General features: G+C 34.6%; 1 long non-coding RNA gene across 1 annotated transcript in view; it reads right to left on the bottom strand.

Annotated features, from left to right (window-relative positions):
• Nucleotides 1-25,656, bottom strand: part of LOC115276602 — a 1,186,317-nt gene that overhangs the window by 905,905 nt on the left and 254,756 nt on the right. Inside the window, exon 2 of the long non-coding RNA XR_003902023.1 lies at nucleotides 11,884-11,938. This is a non-coding gene — a long non-coding RNA (uncharacterized LOC115276602). The remainder of the gene's footprint in view (nucleotides 1-11,883; nucleotides 11,939-25,656) is intronic.

Genomic DNA, 25,656 nt, shown 5'->3' with positions numbered 1-25,656 from the left:
TAAAAAATATGAAACTGCATAAAGTAAAAAAAAAATAAAATTTTTAAATTAAAATAAATAAATTAATTAATACTTAAAAAAAAGAATTCTTCCTTGGTCATCAGCTCTGGACTCCCATCACCACTCCAAACACTTATCATATTCAGTAAAATAATTATTATAATTACACCACAGAAAGAGATTAATATGAAAAGAGAGGTTCAACTTACTAGAACTTTCAAAAGCAAAAGATAGTTCCTATTTGTCTTAGGCACCCCATCATTCTCTTCCAACTTTATCAGGTCAAATGTCACTTGGATGGAAGTCCTCAGAACCTTCTTTAAAACAATTTTTTTTTGTTCTGTACACTTATAAGTTCAAAAGCTTAATCAATTGTCAATGTAAATACATATTTTAAAGGTTTTTGAAGGTATTTGCACACTACTTGCAAATTGTGTCATTTTAGCTAAGCTGGAGCTATGTTTCCCATAATTTCATGCTTTGTATGGTGTGGGAGAACTAAATGACACTTTAAAATGTTTCTCTTTGGGGACCCTCCTACACTGTTGGTGGGAATGTAAACTGGTGCAGCCGCTCTGAAAAGCAGTGTGGAGGTTCCTCAAAAAACTATCAGTAGAACTCCCCTATGACCCAGCAACAACACTGCTAGGGATCTACCCAAGGAATACAGAAATGCTGATGCATAGGGGCACATGTACCCCCATGTTCATAGCAGCACTGTCAACAATAGCCAAATCATGGAAAGAGCCTAAAAGTCCATCACCTGATGAATGGATCTAGAAGATGTGGTGTATATATGAGAAAGAATGAAATCTGGTCATTTGTAGCAAAGTGGATGGACCTCGAGGGTGTCATGCTAAGTGAAATATGTCAGGCAGAGAAGGACAAATACCACATGTTTGCACTCATAAGTCTAACAGGAGAAACCTAACAGAGGACTGTAGGGAGGGAAGGGGGAAAGAGAGTTGGGGAGAGGGACACAAACCATGAGAGACTATTGAATACTGAAAATGAACCGAGGGCTGAAGGGGGAGGGGGCAGGAGGATGGGGGTGATGGTCATGGAGGGGGGCACTTGTGGGGAAGAGCATTGGGTGTTGTATGGAAACCAATTTGACAATAAACTATTAAAAAAAAGAAAGAAAAGAAAAAAAAGAAAATGTTTCTCTTGGGGACTCTTAATGATACATAACAGACTGAGGGTTGGTGGAAGGAGGCAGGTGGGGGTTGGTCCGGATGGATGATGGGTATTAAGGAGGGCATTTGTTGTAATGAGCACTGAGTATTGTATGTAAGTGATTAGCCACTGAATTCTACTCCTGAAACCAATATTGTACTCTATGTTAACTAAGGAGAATTTAAATAAAAATTTGAAAACAAAAGTCTTTTCTTTAGTATGTAGATTATTTCAGACTGATTATTCTTAAGAAACAGAGGACTCGAGAAGAACTTTTGACATTATACCTAACTGGCTAAACAAATTTATATGGAAGATTTGTTCCAGAAACGGGGCTATCATCACAGATAACTGCAGTATAAAATGAGCTAGGCATGGTGGACATGGAGGAACCTAGCAAAATCTGTGAAAAGGTCTCTATGTCCCATTGTTCTCTACGGCCTAGCAAATATTTGTTTAACAAACATTTACTCTTTTTCATTTTCCTGTGAATTTCTTTAAAGTCCTGACCTCTAACCATTTCTCTTAAAGCTCTGGATGGCATATAAGCCTCAAATGCCTTAATTCCTGTGGGCCTCATACTCTTACGGACTTATGTAATCAAATTTGATTTTCTCCTGTTGATCTGCCTCATGTCAGTTTAATTCTTAGACCAGCCACAAGAATCTTGAAATGTAGATAAAAATTTTACCTGCCCAACAATATTTTCCAGTTAGGCCACAAGAGAAATTTGTATATGATTCTAGTGAAGTGACAGATATTATTCTCCTTAAAGGTGGGTATGAGATATCAGGCTCTGGGCAGCTTGTGCAGGCCCTGACCTGCTGACTTACTGATAGGGCAGCAGGGAAGCATGCAACTTCTCAAGCTTCCACTGACTTCCCCCCTCTAGCCTCTCTGAGTTTAGGTAAATTTTGGTGAAGTCTGCTGCTTTCTCCTGCAGGCCATTCTGTACCACTGACACTAGTCATAGTGAGAGACAGAAATGAGTTCCAGTTCATCTTCTGCCCTTGCTCTCTTCCACTTCACAGTCACCTAACTAATAACCCTACCAAGTCACAGCAACTTCAGGCTCAGCACCAGATGAAGAGGCAACAGCTTAGTGGAAATGTTCCCGTCAGCTCCCACGATTCTGTACAGTCTGTGCAATAGATCCTATTCCATATCAGAGTGATTCTGCTTCTCAGGGTAGAGGCTAACTGACATGACACATACATTAGTATAGAAGGAGATAAGTGCTATTACAACAAAACCAGGTGGCATTGGCTTTGGGCCCAGCGGCAAAAGAAGCTTGAAGAGCCTTGAGAAGCAGCCTTAGCGGCATGAAGAAGGCCACCAGTGAGGGTGTAAAAGAGGCCAGCCCCTAACTGTCTGAATTATCCTCCGCTATTGAAATCTTCCTGCTGAGAGCCCTGAAACCACAGAGCAGAGGCAGACCGTCCTCTCTGTGCTCTGTCTGTGTGCCGGATCCACAGGCTGTTCTATGCCACTCAGCCAGGAGTGGTTTGTTAGCAGGAAGAGATGATTCATAAATGAACCGGCGCTAGACAAGGAACAGTCAGAGTTGCACTGCATTCCTGCTCTTGAGCTGCACACTCTGCTTTTGGGATTCTGTAGGTTTAGAGACACCAGTCCCTCTTGTTGCTTAAGTTAGTCTGAATTGAGTTTCTCTAACCTATAGTCAAAAAGAGTCCTAACCAATCATAAAATCAACAGAAATAAACATTTTAAATGCTCTTTATGCATATTGCTTTTAAGAAATTACCTTACTATATCCTTATTGTCTTCATGTAGTTTTAAATTAAGAAATGTCCCCTACTTAAAAAAACATGATCCATTTTTATTTAACATGTATAAACTTAAATCAGTTCTTTTGTGTAGCAAATTATGCAGTCATCCATTCAATCATCTAAAAAATATTTATTGATTTCTTTCAATGTGAGTTAAGCAAATGGAAAGATACAAAGAATTATATAGTTTCTGAGTAATCACACAGTAGCAGCAATGAGAAATAGAAACAGAAAATAACACATTTCCTTGATTCCAACATCATTTTTTTTCAGATTTAAATAACTTTAAAATCAGGGAGCATCATATAATTAATTGATAGCTGTATTCTAATTTAGGACTGTTTCTTTTCTACCGTTGAAAAGCTACTATCAAATCAACAATGTGCTCCTAACGTAAAGATGCAGGTCTGAATCAAACTGACTCCATGACAGGCTTCAAGTTTCCCCTCTGACCTTGGAGGCCTAGGTGTAGGTTTCTCAGAATCATTAGACAACAAAAGGGCACACATTGCCCAAGGCAGGAGGGACCACCCTTGTAACACCCAATCAGGAAAGGCCAGCGCAAAATGCTTAGCACTCCTAAGGGCAGGCCTAGAGATAGAAGCTAAAGATAACCTCTTATTGCTTAAGGCTAGTTACACCCTACGTGAGGGTCCTGGGTCCACTCAGTAATTGGTTAACATTCTAAATGTTGTGATTGGGTCCTGCCAAAAGTAAGGAATACTCTGGGCAATGTGTATGGTTAAAGTTACTGCCAATGATGTTATGCTATAATGATTGGACCCCTGTACCTGTGTCACAATTTCCTGTAACTCCCCCTTGCCAAAACTCATAAAAGCCCTGCCCTGCTTTTGTTCGGGGCTCTCAGCATGGATCCACTGTGCTGGTGAAGTCAGTGAGCCCGAACTTATAAACTCGTAATAGTAATAATAAAGCCCTTGGCTTTTGCATGCGTGACTTGGTCTCCCTGGTGGTCTCTGGTTTTTGAAGATGATATTGAAATCTTGGGCATAACACTAATCATCCATGATATTTTAGATGGCAAGCAATCCAATATCGCACAAGCTAGTATGTAGTAAGAATCATGAGTGATACTAAGAGACTTAAGATTTTCACTGGCTGAGATAATATGAGAAGATGTCAAAGCATTTCAACTGAGTGTAGAGGAGGAGAGAGCAGGATATTTAATAAGGATCTTCTATGAATATTTAATGTGAACTTTCTTATAATCTTGAAAATGGCTCTAATTGGTAGGAATTATCTTAATTTTCTTATTCATACAGCCGAGGGTCAGATTATCAAGAAGAAAAGAAACTTCTTCGCATTTTCACACTCAGATGCTTCTAACTTGAGGTGTATGCTCTTTTCAGAATATCAAAGCGACAGAATTCACATAATATTTACTATGTCCTTTGTAGATGCACTATGTAATATGCACTACATTCTATGTTATAAATCCTTTACATACAATATAACTCAACAGGTATTAGCATGATCCTTACCTTAGAGATGGGGAAACTGAGACCTGAAAAAAATAAAGTAACTTTCTCAAGGATACACAGCTATAAGTAATACAAGTGACAGAACTGGATGCATTAAGACCCTCACAGTCTGGTAAGAGTCTGTTTTATTGACCACCATGCCATAAGCCTCTGAGGAGAGCATGAAACACTTTCTGCTAAACTTCAGTCTGATCAAAAACTGTAATCCCCTGACTCTTGATTTCCCTGACCCAAGTGTGGAATTGACAGATTTATGATGTATATAATTTATTGTCTGTTTTTACTACCTCCAAGCAGTCTCCTTAATGACAGGGATTTTGCCTGTTTTGTTCACAGATATATTTTAACCTGGGATTGTACTTAGCACACTGTGGGAGCTCCATAGGAATGTGTTCAATGAATAAAAGAATGATTCTTTTTTAAAAGAAGATGAGAGAGTAAATTCCATGAGTGAACAGTAATTGGAGAGGAACAGAGGCAGGACAGTGGGAGTTGTATTCTGAGACATTGATTAGTTAGTGCAGCCTGCCTAAGGTGTCAAGAGGGAGCATAAGAAATCAGCGAGCAAGCCTCCCAGTAAGGGAGGCTGAAGCCACCCAGGCTCATAGGCATAAGCCTTTGCTCTCTCACATTTTGTTTGTAGCTTGTTCAGCAATAGACACTGGAAAGGAGGGCAGGAAGACATCAAAGTAGCTGCATTGTTCATATTTTTTCTCCCTTTGGCAGCTATTTGCTCTATTTCCTGCTGACACTACAATTCCAGCGATTTAATGATACAATTGTTTCTCCAAACGACACAGAAACAGACACCCTCAGCCATCTAATTGGTTGCACTGACGAAGGGGAATCTGCTGTTTTCTAATTTCATTTTTGAGGGGTGTGGGGATTTGGAGAGGCTGGGAGAGAGAAAACATTTACTTCCATGAAAAAGGTACAGTTTTAGGAAAGGATATTAGTCTACCTAATTAGAGTCTGCTCTTTTATTTCTATGACATGAACTAGGATATCTATGAAAATGATTCAATCCCAGCAAATAATTTGTTCAAATTGTTGATCTTCCAATTCTGTCGACCCTTAGGTCAATGGAAATTCACTTGCCATAGGAATTCTACATTCTCTATGTCAAGTTTACTCCCAAATAGTTTGCTAGTAAATTAGAGCAGGAAACATAACTCTCTTATAAATTCTGATCCTTTCCCTTGCATAATTTAGGTTTGCTCTCTCCAAGTCTCTGGGATTGCTGTGTGCTATGCATTGGTTTGATATGATTTCAAATCCACTACGTATGACAAAGACCAAGACAAGTTGTTTTTAGAAGTAAAGCTATTTTGATATAAGAATGAAGTAAATTGGGTCCTCATGTCATCATCTTATCTGTTCTCACCAATGAGAACTCAGTAGCTCTGCTATGGAGGGGCTCCCACTGGGGGCTTCACTATAAAAACATAGGACTAAGTACCTGTTGCAAGGAGACATTTTGACTACAAGCATGGAGACTTTGTGAGAACTACCCAAGAATGTTTGGTGTGGGCAAAACTGTACATGGCTGATTTAAATAGCTCTTTGAAGATCTTGGAGCAATTAGTTCCACAGTGAAGGTGACCCTTTTATTCAAGCAGTGGTGAAAGCCATTCAGTGGCCCATGAACATCCTCTTGCCCATCAATACCCTTGCCCTGTCATTGTTCCCTAGCAACATCCTCTAGCAACAGGGTACTTTTACTTTTGCACTGGCAGTTACATATCAACCATCAGCTGTTTTTAGCTACCTCTCCTGAGTACCACCACGCCATGTAATGGTATTTGGATTTTATTCCTTTCATCTCTCCTTGCCTAGAACAATAGTGCGATTAATCTATCACTGGTGTAGAGTATTTTATTTCCTTATTGGCTTATTAAGAGACATTATCCTGTAGCTATTGGTTTTTTAAATTCCTGCAGTGAACCTGTGTTAAATAAACTATTGTCAAAGACAACTGCAGTCTCTGAGTATTAATTTGCACCAAAACAAAAGACTGTGTAATCAGCTGCTGCATCTGGGCACTTGAATGAGCCTTGTTACCTTGTCATTATTTGAACTAATGCATTAAATACAGGACATTTATATTTTCTATAAAATTTCCCCTCCTTTTACCAAGTGATGAAGAATTATATCAAAATTGAAACATTTTCTCATTTTTTCATCTTTAACATACAAAATGAAATATTGGATCTCTCAACATGCTAGTTCACATGATGAGGAAATATGGTTAATTCACACACACAAAATCTAAAGCTAAGTATTGTACATAACAGTCGGTGTAAACTAAAAATTGGAGAAGGTCTGAAAGTTGTTCATCAATTTAATTAACAAAGACTATTATAATAGGCCTACCTATACTTAACCAATGTTTAAAAGGTAACCCTTTCTAGCCACTTTCTTTTTTTTTTTTTACAAGATTTATCTAGTATTACTTCTCTTTCTTCCAAGAGCCTGGAGCTTCTGTAAGCTACTGACACAAGTGTTTTTTTTTTTTTTTCAATGTACCTTCTCTTTTCAATAGCCTCACTTCATGGGCCTCAGTTTCATCAAAAGTGTTACTTAAAATTACTGAGCTTATTATTTTGTGGGTCATAAAAAGGAAACAAAAAGCAAAAGACATCATAAGAGGGGGGAAAAGAAGGAGAGTCAAGCACTGGAAGTTTGTATGGACCAGGAAGTGGAATACATAACTTAGCCTATGTTCTCCTGGCCAAAATTCTGTCATAAGTAAGAACTTAACAAGAGGAACTGAGGTCAGAGGGTATGAATGCACCAACAGTTAAGGAAATTAGATCCAGACAATCTTTATATGTGTCCTAGATGATGGAATGTTAAACAAAATCACAATCAAGAAATCAATAAAAATACAATAAAACAAAGTTTTTAACAAATGATAAAACAAAGTTTTATTTTCATTTGTGGCCAAAACAGAATTGGCAAGTGACTACAGGCCAGTTGCTGATAAGAGCATCAGAAACAAAACACTAAGGCATCTTAGGGGAGGAGAGACGAGTCCCAGTGATGAATTCAAATAAATAGTATTAGAAACCAGACTGAAAAATGACAACGGTGCTTTGTAATTTGGAGTTAGAGATGAAGGCTATCCTTTATAGACACAGAGATGAGATATTTCCAGATATGCAATGAAGAAATAACAAACTCTTGGGAGGTTTTGAGGGGAGAGCATCCACATTCAAGAGCAGGTTAGCGGCCCTTTGATAAAGCAGACTAGCTGAATAGGTTTTCAAGTGCAACACTGGCAAAAATGACATACAGTGAAATATGTGGGAATATGTAATTCCCTTTAATGAAACATCTTTTGTTTTTAATTTTATAACTTCAAAACTTAGTGGCCACATTAAATATGTGTGTGTGGGGGGGGAAGTATTACTTTAATATTTTTAAGTAAATTTAATAAATATGAACTTGTAAAACAATTCCTCCCTCAATATCACATTATTATGTATGCATTTCATTACAAATTCCAAACAAAAGTTAATGCAAAGATATTGAGTTATAAAAAAAAGAAATAGATTTACTTATACATGTAGAGATATAGATATACTACCAACACAACATGCTTACTCTTCTTAATGTCACATTCTAAGGGGATTTAGACTTGGTGTCAAAGAATCATATCTGTCAATTTACTGAAACTGATGTGGGAAAAATCAGTCAGAGTGTAACTGAATATGTACTAAGCTAAATAATAACATTTTAATATGCAAAATTTGTGCTTTTTGCAAATTTCAATACAAAACAAGAATTCATATATGGACTCATGATTTATTTCTTTTCTATTATAATTTGGGAAGTTCAAGAAACCAAAAATTTCTGATGTAATTAATATAGTACTAAGTCACCAAACTTCAACAATACTCAAAATAAAAGCTCATTATGCTTACATATCAAAAACTTTCCATGCATTAACTTATTTAATACTTAGACTAACACTATGAAGTAGATATTTCTTTAGTGGAAAAAAATGAAGCCCAGAAACATTTGAAAACTTCTCTAACATTATATTAATAATAAATGGCAGAATCCATTATTTTACACATACTAAGTCCCCAGAATCTGTACTCTTAATCTCTATGCCAAAGAACCTTCCATAATATAATGATACATTTTATGTAAAAACATATTTTCAACAACTTTTTTTCTTTAAAATTGTCTTAGTACTATAGAATTTATTAATTTGTCTTCTTGGGAAACAAAGCAAATATTTTCCCTCATTTATCTACATCAGATACTAAAAGTCATGAAGTAAATTTCATCTCTATCATAAGAATTTCACTCTATTTTTTAGCCCAAAGATACATTTGGAACATATTTAAAAAAAAAACAGTAAATGGAATGCCACTGGGTCTTGTTAGAAATATCGTAGTTATAACCAAGGAAACAATGCTGAGAACACTATTTTAATTGCCAGTTGTGAGCACAGTTGGTTACTAGGGGTCACATGGAGTGTTACAGCTCAGCCTCCATACAAACTCACTTTTTTTTTGGCTAATGAATGACATTCTAGCAAAGAGAGGACTAATTCTTGAGACCATTACCTGAAATCTAATGCTAGATTTCTATTCATACCAATGTAATCTTTGAGTGACCTGCTAGACCACTTTCACCAACAGACAATGAAACAAAGGAGCTGCCAGTTATAAGCCAATAATGCATGTACTCATTCAACAAATAATTTTTCTGTGTCAGACACAGTATGATAGATACCAACCCCCCCCCAAGACCAGCCTATTTTGACTTTTCATTGCATCTATAAAGGTGGAGTGCTCCTTTCCTTTCTCACCCAAAACTCCAACTCACCTTTTCATTACAAACACCTGGACAAACAAAATGTCAAACTTACATTTGAACATGTGTGTGTGTGTGTGTGTGTGTGTGTATGTATGCAATTTACTTGAATCGTCTTGAATAGCCCCAAAAGTGCTATTTTCTTAAAAGTTCAGAAATAGTAATATATATCAGTTTGGCAAAAACATTTTTAAGGGCAAAGGTATTGCTTTTGAGACTCTGAAAGATAGCCCATCTTTGGAAAGGATAAAAAAATATTTTTCTAAGAAAGCAGAACAAAGATACAATATAAAGGGGATACATTTAGCAGATACATTGCTTGTAAGGCAAATTAATATGAATGCAAAGAAATATATTCTTAAAGGGGCCCAGGGGCAAAAATGTAATGCAAGAAAGAAAAAATAATCTGAAAAAAAGTTTCATGGGTGTGAAGTCAACTGAGCAAAAAGAAAGCAACTTGTTCAGAGTGCAGTTGCAGTTACTTGAAAGATCACAGTCAGGAAGCAGCAGGGTGTTGGGATGATATTGTGCAGCTTCATTAATGGATGCATATAATTCCTGGAAGATTAAGGGCTCTAAAATGTGGAGAGAGCTGTGGGTTTAAAATGGAATACTCATTAAGAGCAGAGGTTGCTCTGTATTGTTTAGCTAACACAGGGGCAGACAGCTTTCAGGTTCCTGCCAGTTTGGGTGTTAAAAACAAAGAGCTGACCTTTAAGAAGCTAAAGGATTCAAAATTTGCATAAAGGCTTTTCATTGTTGTTTCTCCTTAGTTATCCCACTAAAATGCTTTAGGATAACACAACTATTCCTATTTGATAATGTCACCCATGAGATGAACAAATACCCCTTATTTTTTCCCTTCCTCCCTATGATGTGCAAATTTTAGATAAACAGGGATCCTCAAAGCACCTGCAAACTCTTCAATGAAAAAGACTCCTGTATAATGTGATAGAAAGGGTTCCAGGGTAACAACAACAAAATCAAACAATTTTTTAAAAACTATCATGACATCTATCTTCTCCCTTACATGCCAGGAATTTTCAAGGTAGATATGTAGATTAAAAAGTGATCTAGTTATTTATTTAACAAATATCAAGAAAAAGGAAAAAATGGATATTGGATATATAGAATTTTGTTGGTTTTTCTGAGTGAAAAATTACCTAAGGTATGGATCATAAGATCAGTAATATTTCTTTCTCAAAGTTACTGTATAAATTTAAGTGATTACAGGTACTGGGGATGGGAGATGTTTTAATAACTTTAACAGATAAAAGTTAAGTAGGGATGCTTGCCCTGTTGCATTTTCACACCTGCTCTTTGGTCTCCTCACTTCTGATTTTTCACCCATCCATCATAAGGTTATCACATTTTTTTCCAAGGTACAACTCTGACTATACAAACAAACACAAATAATAAGAAAAGTCCAACATCTTCAATGACTCCTTAATGCTTATATAGTAAAAAATATATATTTTAAGTCAGGCTTCAAAGACTTCTGCCAATGAATTTTAGTTCAACATTTTGAAATGCCGCATAATATAATTTTTTATGACTTAGCCTATACCCTATTGCCAAATGTCTCCACTTACTTCAACCTCCACGCTACTCCTATTCTCTTCTTGAAAGAAAATGATTTTATCCAACCCGACATATCTATATCCCATCTAACTGAAAATGTCATGTGCTTTGGTCAGCAATTCTTTCACATCCCACCAGCTAAAAAACTTCCCTCTTTGAAAGACTCATTCCACTGTATCTTGACAAGTTATCAATCTCTACCTGTAGTGTCAACATATATGTGTTGCCAATATTTTCCCACTCATTTACAGATATCATTATATCTAATGTCTTTTACTGCAACAGGCTTTTCAAAGAACTGCTAGTTAGGAGTTGGTAGCAAGAGCATATCAATCTTTTCACAGTGTCAGCCTAAGCTGATCTTTCACTATTTAATTTTCTCTTTACATCTTGAACTATGCATAATATCATACAACTGGTTATATCACCCTAGTTTGGATTTATGTACTATTTGTGTTGATCAGTGTATTTGGTTTCTGTGTAAATACAGAATTGTGTACTACACAAATGGGCATCTTTAAAATCAGAGATTTATACTTGAAATTAGCTCTGACATTAAATAGCTCTATATACTTGAGCAAACTATCAACAACTTTAGAGCCTTAGTTTATTACTACTGTAGGGATAAAACCATATCTATTACAATATATTTGTGAAGGTCAAATGGAATGATTCATATTAAGCACCTTGAATATGGAAACCCTTCAGATGAATGCCAGCTTTGTTTTTTCTTTTGCTATCCCATCTCATGATCTTCATTGTTTCATTTTAAAAAGAACATCCTATCCTGTACCTCACTTTCTCAGTATCCTCTAAAGTGTATGTAAAATTGAATACAGGTGGCATGCAACTAATGCTACTGACCAAATGTGCTCTAAACAAGGATAGAAACAGTTTTATACAGAGCTCTCAACATCATGTCTAAAATGAGAAATCTTTCTGCAATGCTAGAACTCAGGTCAAACAGGCTGGTATCAGATTCTAGATCTCCAGATATTACTCACTAGTAGAGTGACTTTGAGGCAGGTCCTTTACTTCTTTGATTCTCCATTTCGTCACCTGCAAAAATGAGGACATTGGACTAGATCCATGATTTCTAATTTGATTAACATTTGAAAATTTTTTGGCTTATCTATTTTGTAAATAAAGTTTATGGAAGTGAAAAAATGTAAGCATTAAAAGCACAATTACAGAGAGAATGATACAAGGAGAAAACTGAGGACTTCCACCTTTCGGGCTCTTCCTATAGGTCAGACTAATTCTGGCTTAAATCTAGTCAAGGATTTACAGAGGGTGCATGAAGAATTGTGCAGGCATACTCAGAATGTATGTGTAAAAAAATTACCAAGTTTTCCATCCACTCATAGAGGAACATTTAGGTTGCTTCCATATTTGTGCTTGTGAATAATACAGATATATCTTCAAGATACTGATTTCATATCCTTTGGATATATACCCAAAAGTGGGATTGCTGGATCATAAGGCAGTTCTATTTTTTGAGGAAATTCCATACTCTTTTCTATAATGCACCAATTTGCATCCCCAAATGTTTATTTACAGGTGAATAAAGAAAATGTGATTACACACACATACACGAACATGCACTTGTACAACACACACACACAGACACACACAGACACACACACAGACACACACAGACACACACACACACACACACACACTGGAATATTAGCCTTTAAAAATAAGGAAATCCTGCCATTTGTGACAACATGGACGAATCTGATGACATTAGCTCAGTGAAATAATCCAGATGCAGAAAGACAAATGTTGCATGTTGGTCTCAATTGTATGTGGAATCAAAAATATTAAATTCATAGAAACAGAGAGTAGAATAGTGGTTATCAGGGACTGGGATATGGGAGGTGCTGGTTGAGAAATACAGCTTCAGTTATGCCATATAAATATGTTTTGGAAATCCAATATACAATAATGTGGCTGTCGTTAATAATACTGTATTAAAGACTTGAAATCAGTTAAAACATAGATCTTAAGTGTTTCAACACACACACACACACACAAATGCTAACTATATAAGGTGATGAATGTTAACTAACTTGATTGTGGTGAATATTTCACAATGTGCACATACTTCATAATTTCAAGTTTTACACCTTAAATATATATAATTTTTAATTGTCAAAAAATTAAGTTAAGTGGCCTTTAAAATTTTTGCATGAAAGGAGAATAATTCCAAACTTTAAATCACTCTATATCTACTGAATATTTCCTAAAGATTCTTTGAAGCTACAAAAGTTCTGTGTGTTTTTTTGTTATTTTGTTTTGTTTTGTTTTTACCAAGCATGCTCCAATACATTATCTAATTAGCTACAAACCCAAGGTGAAGTTTCACACATATGCTAAATAAATAAATATCATATCTTGGTTTATAAAAGGTAATACAACTAACAAATAAGTAATCGGATACTGATGTTTTGTGTTTTGAACATGGTACTGGATACAACACTTATATGGATAAGCTCGCTTTGAGCTCAATATCCCTTAGAGTGTTTCACGTTGACCAAATATCAGAATAGTCAATTTACAAAAACTGCAAGAAATCATGCAAGAAATTAAAAATGTGCTTTGGAGTCAAAAAGATAGTTTTAACGTTTTAATATTATAGTTTGAGAAATGTACTTAAGGTCTCTAAGCTGTGGCTTATCTGTAAAATGCAGAAGACAATATTGATCTTCATTGATGTGTTTTGTGATTATTAAGTAATATTTGGTATAAGAAAGCACTAGCTCATATTAAGTGTCAATGAATATTAGTTCCTTTTTATTTCTCCTATTATATAATTCTACAATACATATTTAACATTGCCTGCCACAGAGCGTAAAGCAATGTCAGCAACTCAACTTCTTAATGGTTTCTTTCCCAGTGGTTTCTAACTTTCTAACCTTTTGAAGCTGTTAAAATAAAGTCAAATAATGATACTGCTGTGGTGTAAGTGTATGCTAGGATCAATAAATTGTGGTTGTTGGAATAAATTGCAATTAAAGGGGTAGTACTTGATTGCTTGACAGTAGGTAGTCTTTCTGGCCCAAATAAACTCCAGTATTAGTCTGATTTACAAGCTAATTAGTATGGACTTCACATGCATTTCATTGGGAGACCATCAGATCATATTGACTTCTGCTCACATCATGAGTGCATCCTTGAAGTTATTCTGTGTCACTTATAGGTGACAAATTTCTGGTTTACTTTGTTTATTCAGGAATATAGCCATCATTTTTAATCAAGTAGAATATGCAAGAAATTTATAATGTTTGCAAATAAGCACTCAAATCTCTAAAAATCTTCAGTATTACTAGTCTTCTCCCCCCCCATTTAAGATAAAAACATGCATGTGTTCAAAAGTGACAAAGCCATCAATGTATTACAAAGGTAATTATTACTGAATCTTTGAAGCAATAGAAAATTACATATAAGCATTAATTTATAGGCTAGAAAACCACAGGATAGGTATTTCATGTCAAATTATTTGAAAAATACATAAAAAAGAATTTTTGTCTCCAAATAAATATGCTTATCTAAAGTGTAATTCTGTTTATTCTTAACTCTCCTGTTCAATGTAGTATTTTATATGATAAACTCCAATATATGTCTGTATAATTATCTAGTGAATACAGGACATTCATAGACTAAAGCAAGGTAATTTAAACAATCCTTAGAGTTGTAAATTACATTAAGTTACATCATGTGCTTTCCTCTACTATGCATTTACTTACTAGTGCATTCTCTTCTAGAGATTAAATAAATATTTGTTGAGTGGAAAAATAACAAAAGTGCAATTCCTCGAAAGACATAAAGATATATAAAGATATATATGGCATATCTGTGTTAAATACAGATTTTAAACTTATGCATGCTTTCCTTTTAAATAGCTCTACCCCACATTTCTTATAAATACCACAATAAAAAAGCAGCAAACAAAAGTTACAAATGCATGAAAAAAATTCCTGATGCCATGTTCTCTGGTGTCCATATTTATGTTAGATATTTATTTTAGGTGAATCTTGCATCATACTTATTATGTTTCCATTATTTAATTTTCTGTTTCTGACCCTTACTTTCCTTTCCCTGCCTATCTTTGGAAGGCAGCTTTGCAAAGGCTAAAGACAAGAGACAAACCTATTTGTACACTGATGAATTCTACTAGAGTTTCTGACTCATAAGTGCTCAATTATTATCTTTTTGCATCAGTAAATGGATCATAATAAGTATTATTAATTATAAATTATCATATATATTTATGACTTTAATATACACATGAAAATATAATTTGGTAAACTTGAGTAATCTCTTAAAAACTTTTATGTATGACAATTCAAAACTATATTAAATTTAAGGAATTATACAAAAAACAGATTATTAAACTTTAGAATCAATGATAGCATTTTAAGGAACAGAATAGTATCCTAAGATAAAAAGGTTGAAATACATGTTTCAGTGTAAAAACTAGTAGAAGTCCATGAAAGAAATCATGAAAAGACAAATTAGAAACAAAATCCATTCCGTAGCTCTTAGTTAATGTCATCCAAAACAAGAACTTGTGCTTCCTGAATGCAAAATGTCTATTGACTTGGTTCTCTCCGGGATTTAACACAATATCTGGCTCATTATGAGGACTAAATTTGTGTTTTAAATGCATTAATGAATAAATCAATCAACTCCTGATTCAGAATATCTAAGAATAGCAATACAGTGTATAAAATACCTGGAAGACAAAATAAAGATGAGAAAAATATTAAAATGTGTAATAGAGCAATTTAACTAACATGGCATAGACTACGTATGCTGTGGTTTCACAAGACTTGTTATTATTTTAAGCTGCAAGTGATATTAAAATTCTAGAAAAATAAAGTACCTTTTGAGTAGGTAGGTTTAAAACAAATTCATTTTCCATTCTAAGTTCAGTGTCATAATACTAGTTAGAGATATTATTTGAAAGCATCTTTTCCTCCTGTCTGTAGACTGATTGGTGAGAAGGAGGGTAGGAGCATCTTGCTTTCCCGTCATTGGGTTACATTCTCTGAAGTCAATAGTAGAAAAGGATGCAAAGATGTGGATCTGAAAATGAGAGTTAACTACGATTCCACAGAATGTACATTCCTGCATAGGCCTTATAGCAACTGCTCAGCTCTGACTAAACTTGAGTGTCCATCTGTCTGATTTAATTATTAATTTGTTTAAAATCCTGTCATAGTTATAATTTTATGTGCACAATTGTGAGGTCATTAGATTAAACCAAATATTTGAAAACTTATAATAGCCGGTGGCCATGGGGAAAAGAGAATTTTCTCTCTCTTCACTATAACACATGCCCATCCTACCAGTCTCCTCAATGTTTATTCTCAAGAGCCACATATACACCACTACCACCCAGTTACTTTCTACTTCTCTTTCTTGTTCCTGTTTATCTTGACATTCCGCTGCCTGTCACTGGGGCTAGTCTAGGCCAATGCTGCCTTTCATGCATATCTTTTGTTTTTCCTTTAGGCTAATTTTTTTCTCTAAGATTACTTTTTATGAGGCAATATTAAGATCATTCTGAGCTTTTAACTATAAATTATCTAAAATCACCAATCACATATGTCTATGATCCACTTTCTTAACATGAATGTTGTTATCTAGTTTTTAAAGAGTACCACTGAATTTTATGTAAAAGGAGTGTCATAAAATTGTATTTGGGAGTATAAAATACAATTTTAATGATTGAAAATAGGAATGAGGGTCACCTGGGTCACTCAATCAGTTGAGTGTCTGACTTTGGCTCAGGTCATGATCTAGGTGTTCATGATTTCAAGCCCCGCATCAAGCTCTGTGCTGACAGCTCAAAGCCTGGAGCCTGCTAGGGACTCTGTGTCTCCCTCTTTATCTGCCCCTTCTTTGCTCATACTCTCTCTCTCTCTCTCTCTCTCTCTCTCTCTCTCTCTCTCTCTCTCTCTCTCTCTCAAAAATAAATGAACATTAAAAAATTAGAAAAACAAGCTTATTTCCTTAAAAAATAGGAAAGAAGTGGGGCACCTAGAACCTAGATGGTCAGTTGAGCAGCTGATTTTGGTTCAGATCATGATCTCACAATTCATGAGTTTGAGACCCATGCAGGAACCTGCTTGGGATTCTCTCTCTTGGGCCCTCCTCCATTCATGCTTTCTCTCTCACTCTCAAAATAAATAAATAAACTTAAAAAAATAGCTTAACTCTTCCATTTTTTTTTGGTTTATTTATTCATGCAGAGAGAGTGAAAGAGAGAGAGAGAGAGAGACAGAGACAGAGAGAGAGACACAGAGAGAGAGAGAGAGAGAGAGAGAGAGAGAGAGAGAGAGAGAGAAAGCAAGTGGGAGACAGGCAGAGAGAGATGGGGAGAAACTCCCAAGCAGGCTCTGCACTGCCAGTGTGGATCCCCTGCACCTTGACATGGGTCTTGAACTCACAAACTGTGAGATCATCACTTGTACCAAAAACAAAAGTCAGATGCTTAATCAGCTGAGCCACCCCAGTGCCCCTTACCTCGTAGGTTTGTATATTACATATGGTACAATTAATTCCTCTTTCTCAAAATATTATTTTTTCTAACAATGAGTGAAATGGAATCACAGATGTGAAAAAGCATAAACGTACACATGTATGTATTCACACAAGTGTGCACACACACATTCACTCATCCATACGTCCACACATTCAGAAACACATATTCTCCAGTGCCAGTTCCAGTCCCTGGGGATAAATCATTCCAGCTAATATCATGTGGTCTATGTTTTCATCAGCTATTTCTGAATAATTAAATTACTAAATAGAAATGTGCAGAAATACATATACACAAATGTATGTGTGTTTGCCTCTCAGATATATTATAGATTTGTTTCCATGTTCTTAAACATTTTAGAATGTCATCAGAATGAGTCATTAATTTGAAGATTAATATATAGTTGTTTGAATACATAAAAAATGGAAATGTATAGTGGAAGGGGATATATGAGGAATCTGTCTATTGTGCACTTATTTCTGTTATAACCTTAAAACTGTTCTAAAAAGTAATGTCTATTAAAATAAAATATTTTATTTAAATAAGATGTTTTAATTTAGCAATATCTGTTGAATTTAGGCTTAATTTTTAAATAATCAGGGCGCCTGGGAGGCTTAGTTGGTTAAGCATCTGATTTCGGCTCAGGTCATGATCTCACTGTTTGTGGGTTTGAGCCCCGTATCTGGCTCTGTGCTGAACGTTTGCTCAGAGTCTGGAGCCTGTTTCAGATTCTATGTCTTTCTCTCTCTGCCCCTCCTCTGCTTGCGCTCTGTCTCAGTCTATCAAAAATAAATAAATATTAATAAATAAATAAATAAAATATTCATCTATAAGTGATAAAACAAGAAAAAAATAGTTATCTATGGTAGGCAGAAAAATTTCCCCCAAAGATGTCTAAGTTCTAATTCCTAGAACCTGTGACTATGTCATGTTACATGGCATAGGTTGTAGATGGAATTAAACTGCTAACCTCAGCTGACCTTGAGATGATGGAGATTATCCTGGATTATTGAGGTGGGCCCTGTGTGAGCATAAGGGTTCTTGTAAGTGAGAAGAGAGTAAGAATCTGAATGATATGATCTGACAAAGACTCTATTGGCCATTGTCATTGCTGACTTTGGAAATAGAAGTGAACGTCTGGAATGCAGGAAGGCTCCAGAAACTGGAAAAGACCAAAAAAAAAAAAAAAAGGGTGTTCCCCCAGAACTCCCAAAAAGAAATGCAGCCATACTATGGACATTTGTGTATGAGGGTTTATGGACATATGTTTTCATTTCTCATGAGTATATACCTGGGAGTGAAATTGCTCGGTCATATGGCAAGTCTACAATTATTCAGAGAAACTGTCAAACTGTTTTCCAATATGGATACCCCATTTAAATTCCTGTCAGCAATGTATAAGCATTCCAATTTTCCACATCCTCAAGAATACTTTTTATTTTCTGTATTTTTATTATAGCCATATTTTAGTGGGCCTTTAGTGATACCTCATTGTGGTTTTGATTTGCAGTTACTAATGGCTAATGTGAGAGACTTCTTATGTTCTTACTGTCCATTTGTATATCTTTGGAAACATGTCTATTCAAATCATTCATTTCTAGTATCCTTTCAATATAGCTAATAAAAAACAACTATTTTGCTACTTGAGGGAATTTCTTAAAAATGATTTTAAATACACAAATCGCAGAGCAGTTTTATGTTCACAGAAAAACTGAGTGGAAGGTACACAGAACTCCTACCACAACACATGCATAGCCTCTCCTCATCATCAACATCCTTGACCAGAGACCAGCAAAGTGGTATATTCATTGCAACTTATGAAACTATATTGACACATCATTATCATTCAAAATCTATGGTTTACATTAGGACTCACTCTTGGTTGTATATTCATTAAGTTTGAATAAATGCATTGTGATATATGTCCATCATTAAAATACCATACAGAGTAGTATGATATTAGTATGATATCCTTTGGTGTTTAGTGTATCCATCCTTTTCCTCTGGAAACTCTGAAAATCAACAATCTTTTTATTTTCTACACAGTTTTGTCTTCTCAAAAATATCATATGGAATCATACAGTAGGTAGTCTTTTCATATTGGTTTCTTAGGATTATGTGTTTAAAGTTCCTTCATGTCTTTTCATGGCCCATTTATTTTTAGCACTATAGTACTCCATTGCCTGGGTGTACCACTGTTTATTTATCCATTCCTTTACTGGAGGGCATCTCAGTTACTTCCAACTTTGGGCAATTATGAAAAAAGCTGCTATCCATATCAATGTATGGATTTTATGTGGACATAAGTTTTCAACTCATTTGAGTAGATAGCAACAAACATGATTGCTTGGTGATAGTATGGTAAGAGCACATTTAGTTTTGTAAAAAACTGCCAAATTGTCTTCTGAAATGGATGTACCATTTTGCATTCCCACCAGCAAAGAATGAGGATTCCTGTTGCTCTATATCCTCTCTAGCATTTTGAATTATCAATATTTTGGATTTTAGCCAATCTAATAAGTGTGCAGTGGTAACTCACTGTTTGAATTTGCATTTCTCTGGTGACAAATGATGTACAACATATTTTCATATGCCTATTTGCCATCTGTGTATCTTCTTTGGTGAAGTGTCTGTTAAGAATCTTGTCCATTTTTTAATAGGGTTGTTTGTTTCCTTACTGTCTACTTCTCAGAGTTCTTAGTATGATTTGAATAAGTGTCTGCAATGGGCTGTACTTTTGAAGCCCCTCCTAATTCATATGTTGAAATCCTAACCCCCAGTGTGATGGTATTGGGAGGTAGGGCCTTTGGAAGGTAATTATGTCTCAAGAATGAAGCCCTTAAGAATGCTATTCTTATCCTTAGCTCTCTTGCCTTCTTTCTGCCTTTAGAAGATATGACCAGAAGATGGCAGTCTAGAAGAAGATCCTCACCACACACTGAATCTGTCCATATCTTGATCTTAGACATATTACTCTCCAGAAGTCTGAGAAATAAATGTTTGTTGTTTAAGCCACCTCGTCTGCATTATTCTTTTATAGTAACTTGAACTAAGACACAGCCCTTTATCAGATGTGTATTTTGCAAATATTTTCATCCAGTTTGTGACTTTTTATTTGTTTTAATGTGTTTTATGCAAAACTGGTATTTTCAGTTTTAATCAGTCCAACTTATCATTTTTTTATATCAAGAAGGGATACTATTATTTACTTTATCCTATTTTACTATCAGTAGATTAGTATGATTTTACAAACACGCTGCTGATCTGAGTTTTTGTTTCATAGCTGGAAATACTTAGCCCTATATTACTTTTTCATAACTTCAGTGGGGCAGATTCTTATACTCAACAGTTTATTTCCATCGTTCTCATTCCTATTCTCCTTCCATCCCTTCTACCAAGATCCACTTGACTAGGGCTGAATTAACATGATTTACAGTTGTTATTCAAGTAAAAATTTTACATCACCTCTGTAGATAGAGCAGTTGAGTTCCTGCATATAAAACAGACAATTGTTTTACATGTAAGGTTAAAGTAATGAAATATGGATCACAAGTAGTAATAGCTATATATGTGTGAGTATTTATAATTCCACAAGCATATATAATTGAATATATTGCTTGTTCAAGCATTTGAGGTGTTGGATATAAATCTTTCTCACAATCTATTAGTGTCTGATTATACAATAATGACACTGTCTTATTTTTATAACTCTATTTTGTCACTATCATATTTATATTTAATGGGTTATGTAAGTGACTTAAAATAAGTATAAAGTTTACAAAATAGGATATAGCCCATATTACCTACAGAAATCTGTATTAATTCTTATCACTCTACTTCTCTTGTACAATATCAATAATACTTATCCCTAAATGTGGCAATATCTTCAGGTGGCTTTTGCATCATGAAACAAAGATTAACTTATATTCAACAGAATTTATTATAGTTGAGTAAAATCCCCTGAAATTTGATAAGCCACACCAAGTGTGCATGTGAAGCAAGCATTTAGGGTAATTTTCCTTCAATAAGATCCAGAAAACCTAATTTTCACCTAACTTATCAGCTTATTTACCTAAATCCAAAATAAAGTAATCATCACTGAAATAATAATTTTCAATATATTTAGCAATATTACAACTTTATATTTGAAACTCTCCCTTTAAAAATTCTTTAAAACCAGGGTCTTGGAGGTGGAGTTTTGATCAGGTTAATTTGTTGCAGTAGTCCTAAAGTTTGCACCAAAAACAATCTCTGTGGAAAAAAAATTATGGTAATAGTCCAATGACACTGAAGGAACCCCTAATGACAAAATCTAGTGCTTTTCTTTTCCTTTCATTTGACTCTCCCAGAGCTTACTTACTCCACTTCCAGAGTATTTTTCAGTCCTCAGTACTACCTGAACAAACACTTGGTTTGTATGATACTATCCATTATTTTAATTCCACTGTCTCCTATCTTCAACAATCCAACTAACTCTTACCATTTCCTTCAATCTCCCTTTAGAAGAGAGGATTTGGAGAGCATTGGGGGCGGGGAGGGGGGTGAGTGGAAACTTTCAGAAGAAGGATCCTAAAGTCGTTAATAGAAAATTTCTTAAAACATAAAAAGAAAATTAAACAGTCAAATAACTTTATGCTTTTAAAAAATGAAGACTTTTCTCTACCTCTCACAAAATGAGAACAGGCTCTTTACAGTTAAAGTCAGTGACAAACTTATGACAAAATATCATCTATCAAATACTAAATTCATTTATTTTTAGACTCATGTTCAAAAAAGAAATTTTAATCATGTGTTAGAAAATATTTTTGATAATTTTCCACATTATATTGGAAAGTTACCCTTAAAACACAACCAATAACTGTCAAAATTAAACTGTTAAAAATCCCTCAACACTTTCTCAGGCACACATTTATTGATTTATTTATTTATTATTAAATATCTGAATCATAATAAAAAAAGGCATAAAGACTAATAAAGTGAACTTCCATGTACTTATAATTCAGCCTAAAAATAGAACTTTAGCAGTAAAATTGAAACTTATTGTATTGTGTTTTCAAACTACATCATGCTCTCACCTTCTCATGTTACTAGTCTTAATTAATAACTTTAATTTCTTTTTTTTCATACACATATGAATACCTCTAAACTATAAAGAACATTGTTAAGTTATTTTGATACTATGTAGAGGCTTTGAGTAGGCTGCCCCTAAAAGTGCCACTTTGGAGTATTGATTGTTTTAAATTAAAGTTACTTAAGAAACTGTACCAGGAAAATATTCTGTCTCCTCCTTTGTCTCCAGAAAGCAGGAAATAAATCTCCCATGTAAAAAGTACCCTTCCTGTACCAGGTAGTAAAGGGACATCACCAGAGATAAAGAATTCAGAGCTAAGGCTATATGCATAAACCTTATTACTTCAACTAATTTACTACCCCAGCCCAAATTCTGTTTAGAATTCCTTATTAATTGAAACTCCTGAACACACGTTTTCTTTGTCTTGTCAATTTCTCACTTTTATGGCCTCTTTGTCTAAAAAGTATAAAACCTGTCTGCCTTGCTCATTTCCTTGGGTCTCAATTTCTATATTGGGCCTCTGTCTATACATAATTAAATGCCAGGGTTTTTTTGTCTGTTTGTTTGTTCTTGTTAATCTGTCTTATGTCAATTTAATTCTTTAGAAGAGCTAGAAGAAACTTAAGAATAGAGAAAAATATTCTTCCCCAACAACTGTATATAAAGTAGCATCCTTTGTTAATAATTTAGCATTTTGCTCAACCCTAAACCTATGGAAATCATCTATTATGTATATTGTATTATCTATACATACACAAATATATATATCTTAATATTACATAAATACTGATAGACATTTAAGCTGATAGGCATTTAGAATATCTGCATTTTTGGATATTAACATGCTAATGCATGTGTATGTACATTTTTGTATGAGTATATGTGACAGTCAATCTAGTTTAGGGTAGAATTCTCTGAGCTAGTTTAGGGTTGAATTTCCCATATTTCACAGATATGGCCTCTTATCTGTTTTATACCCTTTACTACCCAAGTCTATAGCTTTCTAGTGTTGACAAACGTGCACAGAATAGCTACATTTGATTCTACTTACTCTTAAGATTTTCTCAAAAGTTTTTCTTAAGTTCTTTGACTCTCAGCTATGAATTTAGAAAAATATTGATTCATTTAGCAATTGTTTTGTGTCCAGTCTGCACTGGGAAAGTGACAAAAATACCTCATCTGTCATTTTGCTGGAACGGATCATATGAAGGTGATGAATATGAGGCTATAGGCAGTGTGACATTATGTCCTTTCCTGTAGTTCCATTTTCATGTCATGTTTTACTGAGGGTGGGAAGTACATCCAGTAATTCTGGTAGAGAGAAGGGAGGACATGAGAGGGATGTGTGTTGTATGCTTTGTGTGTGTACTATATGTTATGATTTTAGATGCAGCCATGATACCTTCCTCTGACCTTAACACCTTATCTTATTGTTACTTGATAGGAGCATGGTTAGGTCAATTTAAAAAATCTGTTCACTAAATAGTTTCACATTTTCACATGGAAGGCTTATGAAATACATTAATTCTCATAGTTAAATAATCCAGAATCCACCCATCTTAGAATTAACTACTAATATATACTTAAATTATAAGTTTTGTTTTGGTAAAATAACCAAGTTGTTTTGGCAAAATAAAAATCTGCAAGATTTCATCTCTACTTTGGCATTTTCTAATTACCTGATTTGAGTTACTAAGGAAATTATAAATGAGAAATCTATACTTTCATACTTTTATCCTGTTTTGTAAAATTTAGTTCCTGGCAATGTTAGCCAACAACAACAAAAAAATCCAAAATGCTTTCTCAGTCAGTCAAATAAATTTTGGAAATATTTGAAGTATTCATACTTCTCAGTTTCAATAATATGCTAATGTAAACTTCTATATTTAGAAAGGATATTTGATCATGGAATGCGTTGTTACCAATAGAGAGCTTAAGACTGGTGTTCTATAAATCATTCTTTAGGAAAGGCATACGTATTTTAATACTTTAAATACAGAAAGTATAGAAAATTAAAGAAACCCTCAATGGTATGCCTACCTTAGCTCTTATGCAGATTTGAGATACTAAAATATAGGTTAATATTGCCATTAAAGATTTCTAATTATACTTACTAAGCTAAAATCTAAAGTGATATTAGAGAGTACATTCAGGTGTTCCTGGAAATGATGTGAACACTTTCAGGAAAATATTATTATTAACCAAACCTATTCACACCTCAAATTTTTAATTCTTTTGATTTCTCTTTTTGACTTTCAAAGCAAGAGATCTTTAAAGAAAAGAGAAAACCATTTTATTGGTTTCATATTTTATTTGTTTATTTATTTGAACAAAGCTTAGATCTGCCTGGCCAGAGGCTAATGCAGCTTTCTTTTACATATATACATATATATACTTTATTTTCAAGACAGAGAGAGACAGAGCACGAATGCAGGAGGTGCAGAGAGAGAGGGAGACACAGAATCTGAAACAGACTAGTGCGGCTTTCTAGAAGCCTATTAATGCATTTTGGAATAGCACCAGCAGGGAGTAAAGTGGCAGAGACAGTGTCTCCCAGGAATTGTCTGTTTTATGCCAGCCATGTCCAAAATCAGCCAGATGACTTAACCATTGGTGTGCCCAGAAGATTCCCTGACAAATATGTCTCTCACAAGGGCTTGTCCCATATACTCAAAATGCCGTTTTAATGTGTTGATGAATAATACTTGAGTAATTAGTAGTCCTGTAGATAGATAGATTGATTGATTGATTGATTGATTGTTAAGTAGGCTCCATACCCACTATAGGCCTTCGACTCAAGAACCTCAAGATCTCATGTTCTGCCAACTGAGTCATCCAGGTGCCCCAAGAGATGGGCTTTTAAAAAGTTCACATACCTTTTATTCATTTAGTCATCACAATAAAACTATAAAGGTACTTAATATTCCTATTTTATTAATGAGGAAAGGTGGCTCAGAAAAAATATATGATTACTCTAACATATTATAGCAGAGCATGCCATATGCCTTATTACCCTAAATCCTGTTTTTCTTTAAATTCTGGGGAGTTTCTATAAGATGATTGTTTCCTACCTTTATAGCTCATATACTCATAAAAATATTTTGAAGTATATAGGTACCACCAATACTTGTATATTGCTGATTTATAAATCAC

Source organism: Suricata suricatta, chromosome 13, assembly GCF_006229205.1.
Source record: "Suricata suricatta isolate VVHF042 chromosome 13, meerkat_22Aug2017_6uvM2_HiC, whole genome shotgun sequence".
Lineage (NCBI taxonomy): Eukaryota > Metazoa > Chordata > Mammalia > Carnivora > Herpestidae > Suricata > Suricata suricatta.
The sequence above is the reverse complement of the archived record's forward strand: the minus strand, read 5'-3'. Positions and strand labels throughout refer to the sequence as shown.